The sequence below is a fragment of the Moschus berezovskii genome, chromosome 10 (assembly GCF_049115385.1).
Source record: "Moschus berezovskii isolate FMDL1 chromosome 10, NW_MosBer_1.0, whole genome shotgun sequence".
In the NCBI taxonomy this organism is placed as follows: domain Eukaryota; kingdom Metazoa; phylum Chordata; class Mammalia; order Artiodactyla; family Moschidae; genus Moschus; species Moschus berezovskii.
In genome coordinates, this window is record NC_142469.1 from 57,143,383 (window position 1) to 57,157,319 (window position 13,937).

Genomic DNA, 13,937 nt, shown 5'->3' on the forward strand with positions numbered 1-13,937 from the left:
GCTGGATTTAGAAAAGGCAGAGGAACCAGAGATCAAATTGCCAACATCCATTGGACCATCGAAAAAGCAGGGGAGTTCCAGAGTTCCTACTTCTGCTCTATTGACTATGCCAAAGTCTTTGGCTCTGTGGATCACAACAAACTGTGGAAAATTTTTCGAGATGGGAATACTAGACCACCTGACCTGCCTTTTGAGATATCTGTATACAGGTCAAGAAGCAACAGTTAGAAGTGGACATGAAACAACAGATTGGTTCCAGATCGGGAAAGAAGTACATCAAGGTTGTATATTGTCACCCTGCTTATTTAACTTCTATGCAGAGTACATTATGAGAAATGCTGGGCTGGATGAAGCATGAGCTGGAATCAAGAATCCTGGGAGAAATATCAATAACCTCAGATATGTAGATGACACCACATTTCTTGCAGACAACGAAGAAAAACTAAAAAGCCTCTTGATAAAAGTGAAAGAGGACAGTGAAAAAGTTGGCTTAAAACTCAACATTCAGAAAACTAAGATCATGGCATGTGGTCCCATCACTTCATGGCCAACAGATGGTGAAAAAATAGAAACAGTGAGAAACTTTATTTTCTGGGCTTCAAAATCACTGCAGATGGTGACTGCAGCCATGAAATTAAAAGATGCTTACTCCTTGGAAGAAAAGTTATGACCAACCTAGATAACATATTAAAAAGCAGAGACATTACTTTGCCAACAAAGGTCTGTCTAGTCACAGCTATGGATTTTCCAGTAATCATGTTTGGATGTGAGAGTTGGACTGTAAAGAAAACCGAGTGCCGAAGAACTGATGCTTTTGAACTGTGGTGCTGGAAAGACACTTGAGAGTCCCTTTGTCTGCAAGGAGATCCAACCAGTCCATCCTAAAGGAAATCAGTCCTGACTATTCATTGGAAGGACTGATGCTGAAGCTGAAACTCTAATCCTTTGGTCACCTGATGCAAAGAACTGACTCACTGGAAAAGACACTGATGCTGGGACGGATTGAAGGTGGGAGGAGAAAGGGATGACAGAGGATGAGGTGGTTGCATAGCATCACCAGCTCAATGGACATGAGTTTGAGTAAACACCGGAAGTTAGTGATCAACAGGGAGGCCTGTCATGCTGCAGTCCAAGGGGTTGCAAAGAGTTGGACACAACTGAGTGACTGAACTGTACTGAATTGATGGCATTCTAGTTCCAGTTTTTTAAGGAATTTCCACACTGTTCTCCATAGTGGCTGTACTAGTTTGCACTCCTACCAACAGTGTAAGAGGGTTCCTCCTTCTCCACACCTTCTCCAGCATTTATTATTTGTAGAGTTTTGGGTAGCAGCCATTCTGACTGGCATGAGATGGTGCCTCATTGTGCTTCTGATTTGCATTTCTCTGATAATGAGTGATGTTGAGCATCTTTTCATGGGCTTGTTAGCCATTTGCATGTCTTCCTTGGAGAAATGCCTGTTTAGTTCTTTGGCCCATTTTTTGATAGGGTCGTTTATTTTTCTTGTATTGAGCTGCTTGAGCTTCTTTTATATTTTTGAGATTAATTCTTTGTCAGTTGCTTCATTTGCTTTTATTTTCTCCCATTCTGAAGGTTGTCTTTTCATCTTGCTTATAGCTTCCTTCATTGTGCAAAAGCTTTTAAGTTTAATTAGGTCCCATTTGTTTATTTTTGCTTTATTTCCATTACTCTGGGAGATGGGTCACAGAGGATCTTGCTGTGATTTATGTCAGAGAGTGTTTTGCCTATGTTTTCCTCTAGGAGTTTTATAGTTTCTGGTCTTACGTTTAGATCTTTAATCCATTTTGAGTTTATTTTTGTGTATGGTGTTAGAAAGTGTTCTAGTTTCATTTTTTTACAGGTGGTTGACCAGTTTTCCCAGCGCCACTTGTTAAAGAGATTATCTTTTCTCCTTTGTATATTCTTGCCTCCTTTGTCAAAGATAAAAGTGTCCACAGGTGCATGGATTTATCTCTGGGCTTTCTCTTTTGTTCCACTGATCTATATTTCTGTCTTTGTGCCAGTACTATACTGTCTTGATGACTGTAGCTTTGAAGTATAGTCTGAAGTCAGTCAGGTTGATTCTTTCAGTTCCATTCTTCTTTATCAAGATTCCTTTGGCTATTCAAGATTTTTTGTATATCCATACAAATTGTGAAATTATTTGTTCTAGTTCTGTGAAAAATACAGTTGGCAGCTTGACAGGGGTTGCACTGAATTTGTAGATTGCTTTGATTAGTATACTCATTTTCACTATATTGATTCTTCTGATCCATGAACATGTTATATTTCTCCATCTATTTGTGACATTTTTGATTTCTTTCATCAGTGTTTTATAGTTTTCAATATATAGGTCTTTTGTTTCTTTAGGCAGATTTGTTCATATGTATTTTATTCTTTTTGTAGCAATAGTGAATGTGATTGTTTTCTTAATTTCTCTTTCTGTTTTCTCATTGTTAGTGTATAGGAATGCAAGGGATTTCTGTGTATTAATTTTATATCCTGCAACGTTATTCATTTATTAGCTAAAGTAATTTTTTGGTGGTGTCTTTAGGGTTTCCTATGTAGAGGATCATGTCATCTGCAAACAGTGAGAGATTTACTTCTTTTCCAGTTGGGATTCCTTTTATTTCTTTTCTTTCTCTGATTGCTATGGCTAAAACTTCCAAAACTATGTTGAATAGTAGTGGTGAAAGTGGGCACCCTTGTCTTGTTCCTGACTTTAGGGGAAATGCTTTCAATTTTTCAATTTCAGTGAATTTTCTATTCATTCTTTTAAAAAAAAAATTTATTGGAGTGTAGCTGATTCTAAGTCCTCATCAGATAAGAACACGCTGAATGATAGGCTGAAAAGTTTTAAAGAGTTCATAACAATTACGCTAAAATTAATATATTTTCTTTAGGTTAAAAATCAGTTGAGCAAATATATAAAAGTCAATGTCTGACTCACCAATAGTTTCTGTGAAGAAAACTAAGGCTGTGTGTGTGGCCTTAGTGTGTTACCCCTTGACTAGTAGCATCGGTATCACTTGGCAAATTGCCTGAAATACAAAATATTGTGCATCACCTCAGGCCTACTGAATCAGAAACTTAGGGTGGGAAGTGAGGGTTGGAGGAGGGGGTTTTAGGAATCCCTCTGAAAGATTTGGATGCATACCCAATTTTGAGAGCCATTTCTGAAACTCTCTTTCTTTCTCCATGATCCAGTGGATGTTGGCAATTTGATCTCTGGTGCCTCTGTCTTTTCTAAAACCTGCTTGAACATCTGGAAGTTCACGGTTTACAAACTGCTGAAGCCTGGCTTGGAGAATTTTGAGCATGACTTTACTAGCTTGTGAGATGAGTGCAATTGTGCGGTAGTTTGAGCATTCTTTGGCATTGCCTTTCTTTGGGATTGGAATGAAGACTGACCTCTTCCAGTCCTGTGGCCACTGCTGAGTTTTCCAAATCTGCTGGCATATTGAGTGCAACACTTTCACAGCATCATCTTTCAAGACTTGAAATAGCTCAACTGGAATTCTAACACCTCCACTAGCTTTGTTCGTAGTGATGCTTTCTAAGGCCCACTTGACTTCATATTCCAAAATGTCTGGCTCTAGGTCAGTGATCATGTTATCGTGACTATCTTGGTCGTGAAGATCTTTTTTGTACAGTTCTTCTGTGTATTCCTGCCACAAGGCAATGGTTTTTCCCGTGGTCATGTATGGATGTGAGAGTTGGACTGTGAAGAAAGCTGATCGCTGAAGAATTGATGCTTTTGAACTGTGGTGTTGGAGAAGACTCTTGAGAGTCCCTTATACTGCAAGGAGATCCAACCAGTCCATTCTAAAGGAGATTAATCCTGGATGTTCATTGGAGGGACTGATGCTAAAGCTGAAACTGCAATACTTGGCCACCTCATGCGACGAGTTGACTCACTGGAAAAGACTCTGATGCTGGGAAAGGTTGGGGGCGGGAGGAGAAGGGGACGACCGAGAATGAGATGGCTGGATGGCATCACCGACTCTGTGGACATGAGTTTGAGTGATCTCCGGGAGTTGGTGATGGACAGGGAGGCCTGGTGTGCTGTAATTCATGGGGTTGCAGAGAGTCGGACACGACTGAGCGACTGAACTGAACTGAACTGAAAGCTAAGGAGTTTAGTTGAAAAATAGTCATAGGAAAAGGAAAGTGAGAAACAGACTTCTTGGCCGAAGTTCAGGGAACACAATCCTGAATACTTGTGGGTGGGACTAAGGATGCTCAAGGCAGTGCAAGGTGTACAGTCTTTATAGATTTCACCTGAGAGAGGATTTAGGTTACACTGACATCACAAAACTTAACAAGTGATTGTATTTTTTGAGCAAAATGAATTCCCAGGAGTCTTCCAGTGACTTGTTATTTCAAACGTGTTCCATAGACCAGCAACATCAGCCTACTCAGGAGTTGCTAGACATGCAGAATTTCAGATCCCATCTCACAGTGATTCACCTTACATTACAGTTTGGAAGGACTGCTCTGGCTGAGCATCTTTGTATTATATGAGAGGAAACTGAAGTTAAGGACTTTGCCAAGAGTCATGGAACTGAATAGATACAGTCTGAAATTCATTGAGAAGGGGTCTAAAAATTAACTTTTTCTTAAAAGAAAATCTTGTGTTCCAGCTTGCCTATATCCTCTTTTACTCTGGGGAGTCCTAACTTCCCAATCATAGTCATAAAACTATTAAGTGCCTTATTGGCAGGAATTGGTAGGGTGAGGATTCCTGTGTTGATTAGATGTTGGACTAGAATTGTTTCCACTTTTAAATATCTTGACATATCTTGACAATAATTACCTTTGGGATGGGGGGATAAGGGTGGAAAACTGAAATCACTCATTTATTATTTTTTTTAAAAATAATTTTATTTATTTATTATTTTTGACTGTCTTTTATGCTGTCTTTGTTGCTGTGCAGGCTTTTTTCTCTAGTTGTGGTGAGAGGGGGCTACTCTTTCTTGTGGGCTTCTCTGTGGTAGCTTCTCTTGTTGTGGGGCACAGGGACTTCAGTTGTTGTGGCACACAGACATGTGGGATCTTCCCAGATCAATGATTGAACCCATATCTCCTGCATGGTTCAGTTCTTTACCACTGAGCCACTGGGGCAGAGCTATTATTATTAAGAGTAAGTGAGTTACAGATACGGAGTCCTGGAGACTGGTTGAGAAGGAGAACCTAGTTCTTCCCTAGAGAGCCATCTTTTCAAGTTGTATTTTTACGTTCTTCCTACCAAGACTTTCTGGAGGAGCCTTGTGACTCTCTTGCCCAATCCTGTACATAAAGATACTTTGTCTATCCACACTCCTACAGGAAGCAAGTCCTGATGATAAGCTGGAGTTGTGAACAGTCTAGGTCTGGTCCTCTGCCAGTTCTGCAGCTTGATGTTCCTTTTTCCAATCTGCTCCTGGAACTCTCTTTCCTTAATCTCTAGCTTGTGCCCTCACTATGGACCTAAAATTTCTAAGGGTCTCACGATTAATAAAGGCCAGGAAGGACAAAAGACACATTGGCTTCTCTGTGAGCAGCCAGGCATTTGCCTTGTCCGTAGGGGTCTGAATGAAGCCAGGTGAATTGAGGCACAATGTGGTATTTGTCTGGAGGACCAGTGGTTGGTATTTTTAAAGTGTTAAAAGAACTTGAATCAAATTCCTGTGATTTTAGGAAGGTAGAAAAGCTTTAATGCAGAGGTGGTGAAAAAAAAGTGCCCTGAGCAGGATCTCAGGAGGTGAGGCTTCTATTGATTTTATTCCCAGTTCTTAAGCCCCTAGCTGTAAGACCTTGGGCAAATGCATCCTCATGGTGGATCTTAACTGAGTACTCCTCAAGGGATCCCTGTTAATCAGCTTTGTTTCCCATCTCCAGTACAGAGCCTGACTCACAGCAAAGCTCAATAAAAGGCTGTCAAATAAAATAGGACTTTGTCTTATTTATAAAATGAGATTGTAGGATTAAAACAAGACAATTAGCAAGGAATAGTCTAGTCTTGACATCATCTGACTTCATGGCCTTAAATTCTAATTTTTAAAAGCATCAACAAACTCTAAAATACAGTGACATAACAGCTGTGTATTACAAAACCCAGCGGACAGTGACTGCAGCCATGAAATTAAAAGACACTTGACCCTTAGAAGAAATGCTATGACAAACCTAGACAGCATATTAAAAATCAGAGACATCACTTTGCCAACAAAGGTCCATACAGTCCTTATGGTTTTTCCAGTAGTCATGTATCAATGTGAGAGTTGGGCTGTAAAGAAGGCTGAGAGCCAAAGAATTGATGCTTTCAAACTGTGGTGCTGAAGAAGACACTTGAGAGTCCCTTGGACAGCAAGGAGATCAAACTAGTCAATCCTAAAGGAAATTGGTCCTGAATATTCATTGGAAGGACTGATGCTAAAGCTGAAGCTCCAGTACTTTGGCCACCTTATATGAAGAGCTGACTCATTGGCAAAGACCCTGATGCTGGGGAAAATTGAGGGCAGGAGGAGAAAGGAACAAGAGAGGATGAGATGGTTGGATGGCATCCCTATTCAATAGACATAAGTTTGAGCAAACTCCAGGCGACAGTGAAGGATAGGGAAGTCTTGGTGTGCTGCTGTTCATGGGGTTTTAAAGAGTCGGACAAGACTGAGAGACTGAACAACATGTGCTATCTGAATGCTAAGTCACTTCGTGTCTGACTTTTGCGACCCTATGGACCACACCTCGCCAGGCTCCTCTGTCCATGGGATTCTTCAGGCAGGAATATTGGAATGGATTGCCATTGCCTCCTCCAGGGGATGTTCCTGACCCAGGGATAGAAACTGCATCTCTTAAATCTGCATTGGGAGGCAGATTCTTTACCACTGGTACCACCTAGGAAGCCCAGGTGTATCTACAAAAACTTTTGCATATTTTATCTCAATAAAATTAATACTCCTGAGATCTAGGTTTCATTGCTTACATTTGAAGGAAGAAACTGAAGCTAGATACAGGGCTTAATGAAGTCACAGAGCCTGGGTTAAAGTCTAAATCACCTAATCATAAATCAACTGTTTTTCCCACCCACCCTATGTCCTGTCCTGGCATTCTAAGAACTGTAGTTTTTCTTGTGTGTTGGTCACATCGCTCTCTAGCATTTGCTCTCCTTCTTCTGCAGTATGGCATTGTAACATAGGTGGCTGTGGAATTGTAGATGAGAGGAATCAGCTTATTTGAAGACTGGAACAGCCAGCACATCTAGCAATAGAAATAATAATGATATTTTGAAAATGTCTGGTATTCCAGTCATCAGCTCTACCAGTGACTATGTGCAAGGGTCCAATCTCCTGTCTCAAGAGCATGGAGAGCCCATTGCCAAGAATTGCCTGCAGAAATAACCAGACTCATGCATTCTGCTTTTTCCTGTGTCTGCCTTGAGTTTCTTGAGGGAGTTTAATGTTAACACTGTATCAACTTCATTGAAATGCCACATTAAATAAGTCACATGTAAGTGAATCCAAATTCAGAGGGAGCACAGGAAAACCCAGTTTTGAACATTCTATCAGAGTTCTTTGGGTAAAGGCTCAATTACATTAAATTAAGCAGCCAGCTAGCAAGGCTAAAAGAGTTAGTAGGCAAATACAATGTGCTCTTTTACAATAGCTCTGACAACTATAGGTCAGCTTCTACTTCTGTTGGGAAAATAACATTAGGGGAACATTTGTAAAGGGCCTATCATTGTCTTGATAAGTTGATACTGAAACTGGTAATCAGTTAAATTGGAGGCATCTTATTTCCTGTTTGAATAGAAGTGAGGTAGAGACACAAAGAAAGAGTCCATCTCAATTTGTCCTAGTATTTCCTGATTCAGATCTCTCAAGCCTGTATCTCTTACTTAGTCATACCTCAGGTGTAGCTTCCAGGGAAAGTCAATGATACAGGGCAGATAAGAAGTAATTATAGGAGATTGGATTAGCTGATTTCTCCTTTATAAACGCAGGCACACACAATAGAAGTTCTTACTGCATAAACAAATGGAAAAATCTTTAAGTGGATTCCTGAAACATATCTTTTAGACTAGTGAAATTTTCTTTGCAGTGCAGTTTCAATTACTAAATCTACAGGTACTCTGCCGTGTGAGAGTTTTTAGAACAGAAAAGCATTCAGAATCATGTTAAATCCTTGGTTTTGGACAGGATAGGAAAAGCATCACCCTGAACTGTTTGAGGCGTCTGGATACACAAGTACTCAATTACAAAGGCGGCTTGGTCCACAGCTCACTGGACACAGTTAGGAACCAGCCTTGGGTGCCTTTCCCGTGACTATTTGTGATGCCTCTCTCTAGTGAACAAGTGTTTCCGTGGTTAGACTTGGGAATTCAGCACAGACAACGATGCTGCAATTAATCGTTTTTTTCTTACACCAGAAGCCACTATTGTCTCTGTTCTACTGAGTAAAGGCCGTACCCGATCATTAATTTTTTCCCCTAGATTTCTTACTTATTGCAAAGGGAGTACTGCTCCCAAATTAATGGCAGAGAATGTCCCCAGGTATCTGGGGGTTTGCAAGTTTGTTTCTCAAATCCATGAACTAGGCAGTCATGATATATGGGCACAAGTGACATCTGGGAGTATTTTAACCCTCTATCTTCCAAAGTTATGGTCAAATATGCCCCAAAGTGGTTATCATTTACTTTTTGCTGGAATGTCCTCTTCCCTATAACTTTATGCTCTGAATTTAATATCACACTATTATGTTTCTCAGAGGATGTGCTGTACATACTGTTGAATAGTTGTGAATATCATTGTACAGCCTCTGATTAGACAATCTTTTTTTTCCCACTGGCAGGGCCTGCCTCATATACTACCTAGCTGCTTAGGAAACTTGGTGATTCTTCCTGCACTGCATTCCCAAATACTCAACATGTTAAAAGCAATTCTTTTCTCTCTTCTTTGGTTAAAAGCAATTCTAAAACTAATGATTTGTCAGTTAACAAATGACTTTTGCATATAAGTATTTCTTTGATCTTTACAGCAATCTCGAAGGTGGACTGGCCAAGTCTAATCAATTTTCCATGAAAGAGTGTCAGTATTTATTCTTGTGAACATCAGGACACCTGCTTATCTGATAATAACCACTTATTTTAAAGGTGTATTTAAATTCTGACTTTACCACTCAAAAGTAATGTAGCCAATATAATCCTTTGGTTGAAGTAACTGGAGAAATCCTCTTCCTGTATTTATCTCAAGATTCAAATTACATTTAATTTCATTGTAGGATAATTTTCTAGTCACTAGAAACCTTCATAGCTGATGAAAAAATGATTTTATGTTACTTCAAAGGATAAGAAATATTTTTATATAACTGGTGATCATTTGGATTTTCCTTTTGTGACACATTTCTTCAGGACATTAGCCACTGTTTTCTACTGTATTGTCTAGATTTTCTTTTGTTTTTCTAATTAAATTTATAATTTCCTAACGCCTGAAATCCGGAGAAGGCAATGGCAAGCCACTCCAATACTCTTGCCTAGAAAATCCCATGGATGGAGGAGCCTGGTAGGCTGTAGTCCGTGGGGTCGCTAAGGGTCGGACACAACTGAGCGACTTCACTTTCACTTTTCACTTTCACACATTGGAGAAGGAAATGGCAACCTACTCCAGTGTTCTTGCCTGGAGAATCCCAGGGACGGGGGAGCCTGGAGGGCATCCGTCTATGGGGTCACACAGAGTCGGACATGACTGAAGTGACTTAGCAGCAGCAGCAGCGACACCTGAAATCAATACAATGTTATACATCAATTATATCTCAATAAAAGACTTGTAGTTTCCTTATAACACTCAATAAAAACTTATAAAATATATATGTATTAATTCATTTAAAATAACAATGATAAGCCCATACACATTAACATAATTAATACATTTAATGAAAAATATTTTTGAGAACAAAAATCAACATAAAGAGTAACATTTGTTTTACTTTTTTTTTTTTTTTGCAAATCTCTTTAATGTCTGGCTCAGTGGAAGATAGCTAAATTGCACACTTCTTTATTCAATTTGTTGTGATTTTTAAATTTTGCTTGATATTCAGTGGTATGGAGTACAAGCATTAGTTAAGTCATTATCCATATGATAGTTAATCACCTTGTTTCTTGTTTTTTATTTTTTGTTTTTGCCACCATAAAAATGGTGCAATAAACATCCTTGTATGTTTAAAATAAATGACCAGATAAAAACTTTTTCAGTATTAACTAACATTTATTAAGAGCCTCACGTAAATCAGGGCTTTTTATATAGGTTATTTTCTTTGACCCCATAATATGCCATAAAAATGCTAGGCTCAGACAGTTACAGTTAATCACTCAATTATGATATAAGGCTCAGTGGTAAAGAACCAGCCTGTCAAGCAGGACATGTGGGTTTGATCCCTCTGTCGGGAAGATCTTCCAGAGATGGAAATGGCAACCCACTCTAGTAGTTTTGCCTGGGAAATTCCATGGACAGAGGAGCCTGGCAAGCTATAGTCCATTGGGTCGCAGTGTTGGCCATGACTCAGGGACTAAACAACAACAAATGATTTAAATTATAGACCAGGAAGATAGAAGCAGAACTGCTGGTTCCCACCTTTGCTGTCTGTATCTAGGAGGTAGGATCCAGCTAGGTATGTCCACCTAATAGCAGCTGCTTCCCCAAACAATGGCATTCTATCCTCTGTGGGAGGTCATTGGCTGCTGGATCCATGCCCACTCAGCCTGAACACCTTCCCTGTAAGATGTCAGGAGCAGGTGGTATTGGGCTGTACCATCATGTGATGGAGATGGAGAAATTGTTCATTCCTTAATCCTAAATCCACAGGGATCTTTACTCCATGGATCTATGGTGGTATGTTAAGGTCTCAGCATATACTGACTACTGCAGAGAAATTCAAACTGCTCTGTGCTTTATAAAAATCAAAATGACATTCTTTTGAGGTTGGGAAGGGAGCAAGCTTTTCTTTTTCATGGATGATGAAATCAGCTCATAGAGACATTAAGTAAAATGCTCAAGATCACACAAGTCATGCACACTATCCATGTGGGTAAGAAGGTGTGTGAAATCAAAAGTGCCACTAATGTTCCTGGGGCCATTCCTTTTATCTGCCTTCATTTTTGTGGAATAGAGAATGTTCCTGAAAATAGACTTTCATGTTCCGAGAGGTCTTGAAATGCAGATTTGATTAAGACTCTACTTTCATACTATTAAGAACTCTTCTGGAACTCTTCCAGGTAAAAGTTTTGTTTGGATAGTTTTATGTTGCTTGTATCCTTCAAATAGGATATAAAGAAATTTATGAAAGATGCATATATATTGGGAGAAGGCAATGGCAAGCCACTCCAGTACTCTTGCCTAGAAAATCCCATGGACGGAGGAGCCTGGTAGGCTGCAGTCCGTGGGGTTGCTAAGGGTTGGACACGACCGAGCGACTTCACTTTCACTTTTGACTTTCACACATTGGAGAAGGAAATGGCAACCTACTCCAGTGTTCTTGCCTGGAGAATCCCAGGGACGGGGGAGCCTGGTGGGCTTCTGTCTATGGGGTCACACAGAGTTAGACACGACTGAAGTGACTTAGCAGCAGCAGCAGCATATATATTGTTGAAACTATTCAAACGAGAACAAACCTGACCAAAACATCAAGTAAAGGAGCAAGATTTTCTTCTTCCTACCTGCGTGCCTTCATGCCTTCTTTGCTTCCTGAATATTTGCCCAACTATGATGTGAGGCTGATCAAGGTAGGTGTCCACACGAGGTTAGGGAGGCAGGTGGTCAGTGACTAAGGCTGCCTAGCGTGAGTTGTCAGAGTCTGCATGGATTGACACAGGATGTCCTATGGGGTGGGCAATGCCAGTGGTCCACACTGAAGTGCTGGAGCCTGGGTGAGGAGATGTTTTGATACAAGAGAGATTAGAATGATAAATATAATAAGGATAACATTTAAGTTCACTGGTTAATATGATAAGGACAGCTGTAACTAGTTTTCTCATTATTGGAGGATGAAATTAAAAATATGAAAACACAGAAAACTAGAATACACTCTGTGATATTGAATTTCACCCATATGGGTATGGCTCTGGGAGAAATGACATCCCCAAACAAGGAACATATTTACTGCCCAGATCTCAGTTTCTTAGATACACTCATTCACTAAAAGAAACCAGGACACCTTGAGAAAATTGTCGGTCTTAAGTTTGAGACTGAGAAAGCTAAGGATTACCCTGGAACACCTTCTTGTACCAGAAAGTGCTAAGAAAGTTTACATCTTCCTAAACTAGAAAGTGCTCAAAGAATGCTGAGGACACAGCAAAAGGACCCAGATGCCAGCTTGAAGGGCTCTCATAGGCCAAATCTAGATAATTTGAGCTTGAAAATGGTCAGTACACATACAAATAAAATTTATAAATGAATAAATAGTGAAAAAGTGAGCTGTTCCTAATAAAAGTAGAAGAAATGATTGAATTAGAAAAATTACCATTTGTCAATCATCTGTGGATACTAAGATCATTGGCTAAAAGTTTGGGAAAGAATGGAATATTTACTTTATCTCAGAGTTGCTGCCACTCATTTGCCTCAGTTGTGTCCAACTCTTTGCCACCCCATTGACCATAGCTTGCCAGACTCCTCTTTTCCATGGGATTTCCCAGGCAAGAATATAGGAGTGGGTTGCCATGCCCTTCTCCAGGGGATCTTCCCAATCCAGAGATTGAACCCAGGTCTACTACTGAGCCACCTGGGAAGCCTCCCCCTAAACATCTACTAATTACAAATAGAAACTTAACAGTGGAGAAATATGGCCAACTTCATCTTAATCAAATGATTGAAGATAACATCAAGAATGAAATAACTCAAAATATGTACCACCTGGTAAGATGCAAAAAGAAAGAAAGAAAGAAAAGGCAATTAGCTTAGCTTCTGTTACATTGAAGACATAATTTAAAAAAAAAAATCAATCTAATCATAAAGAAATTCTAAGTGGCCTGCATTCTTTACAAGTGCCAAGGTAAGGGAAATCAAAGAAGAGATGAGAAACTGTCTGAGACTGAAGGAGACTAAAGAAATGTATCAGCAATACATAATGGTGGATATTCCTTTGTTACTGAAAATGTCATGGGAACAGTTGGTGAAATTCAAGGAGAAACTGGATTTGATGATCGTGATGTCTCAGTGTAATTTCCTGACTTTGATGGTTTTTTGAGGTTATAAAGGAGAATGTCTCTGTAGGAATTACCTACTAAAATATTTAAAAGTGATGAGGAATAATCATATTGGTAAACTTATTCTCAGTTGGCTCAGAAGAAATTTTTTTTTTCTATGTGCTTGCAAATGGTCAATAGTTTAAAAATATTTCAAGCAAAAAACTTAAATGACAGGGCCAGGGGAAAGTTGTATCATGTCTTTTTAAAACTGTACTCAGAATGGGCACCATTTAACTCTGTGTTCCAGTGGTCAACACAGAAGGCAAAGAATTTCGGGAAGGAGAATGGTCTGTTATGAGCAGCAAATTTTGGCTTTATACTGGTGACACCTAACTAGTTACAATTCTTTCACACGATTACCTGATGACTTGATTCCTGATAATTTTAATAATATTCTGAAGTAATTGAGTCTGAGATAAACATTTCTCTAGCTGGTAAAGCCATCACTCCTACATATCCCATCATACCCAGTGGTTTTGTTTCTTTTTGGTTGGAAGAAATGTGTTAGGTATGTGAACAAATGTTCATGTTTAGTTATGAAAAAAACTCTTGGCACTTCTATTTTTTGGATAATAAATATTTCTGATCTAAAGATACAGTGTGCCCTGGGACTTTCCTTTTGGTCTATTGGTTAAGACTCTGCACTTGCACTGCAGGGGGCCGGGGTTCTATCCCTCATCAGGGAACTAAGATCCCACAAGCCATGCAGTGTAGCAAAAAATTA